This window comes from Frankliniella occidentalis, unplaced genomic scaffold (genome assembly GCF_000697945.3).
Source record: "Frankliniella occidentalis isolate FOCC.00 unplaced genomic scaffold, Focc_3.1 Scaffold91, whole genome shotgun sequence".
Classification (NCBI taxonomy): Eukaryota; Metazoa; Arthropoda; class Insecta; order Thysanoptera; family Thripidae; genus Frankliniella; species Frankliniella occidentalis.
This window is the reverse complement of record NW_026267220.1, coordinates 30,305-31,300: the sequence shown is the minus strand read 5'-3', so window position 1 is coordinate 31,300 and position 996 is coordinate 30,305.

Genomic DNA, 996 nt, shown 5'->3' with positions numbered 1-996 from the left:
TGTAAATTTATGACATGCCAAAAATCTTACTCGTTGGTGAATTCCAATAAGACGATTCATAGTGCATGTAATTTTACAATTTTGGGTTGTGATTTTACGACACGACTCATGGAGATATTTTCCCGTGAAACCTCCAACTATTTTTCACAACGAGGTTGGTTCTCATACATTCCTGAGGTGAGGCGTGCCTGCCGAGTTCGCGCTCACTTTCACAACCATGTTTTTATGTCTTCTTCCGCGCGTGTGGTTACACACCCTGTTCGACCCTTAGCCACTATCTCGGCTAGGTCAGGTGGTCTGGCTTAGTGGCCCTCGCCCGAGCTGTCTTCTATGGGGGACGCGCGCGCTACCAGCCTCCGCTTTCCACTTCAAACTCCCCATCATTCGACTCAGCGTTCTGCGAAATAATGTTGCGATGTTTATCGACTGGTGCGCGGGAGGGAGGGAGGGAGCGAGGGAGGGAGGGAGGGAGGGAGGGAGGGAGGGAAGTCCTCCCGCTCTGCCTTCTCGGCCGACAAATTCTATATTCGCCTCTGCGTGCAGCAGTACACGCCGGCCCCTACTCGCTATTTTATGGGCAGCGCTCTAGCAAAAGCAGCTGAAAGCTCTGAGCGCCGCCGCCGCCGCGCACCAGGAGATCGAAACAAGGCTTTTAAGAACAGGTTCCTGACGGACCCATAAAAAGCCGGGCCCAAAGCAGCAGCGGCAGCAGCGGCAGCAGCGGCAGCAGCGGCAGCAGCGGCAGCAGCAGCAGCAGCAGCAGCAGCAGCACGGCGCCGGCAGCACCGCTCCTTATCGTACGCACACTCAGCGCCCCTCTCGCCACGACACGTCGAGCTGCCCCACACGTGGCAGACGAGTGCCTCGAGCTGAAAGAGCAGGCTTTTATAATTAAGCCGGACAAAACGCTGCTCCGATGGAGGGATAATGCTCACTGTTAAAAAAAAATTAAGAAAATCCCAGTTTTGGGCTGTGAAACGCTCGATTCTCAGTCGT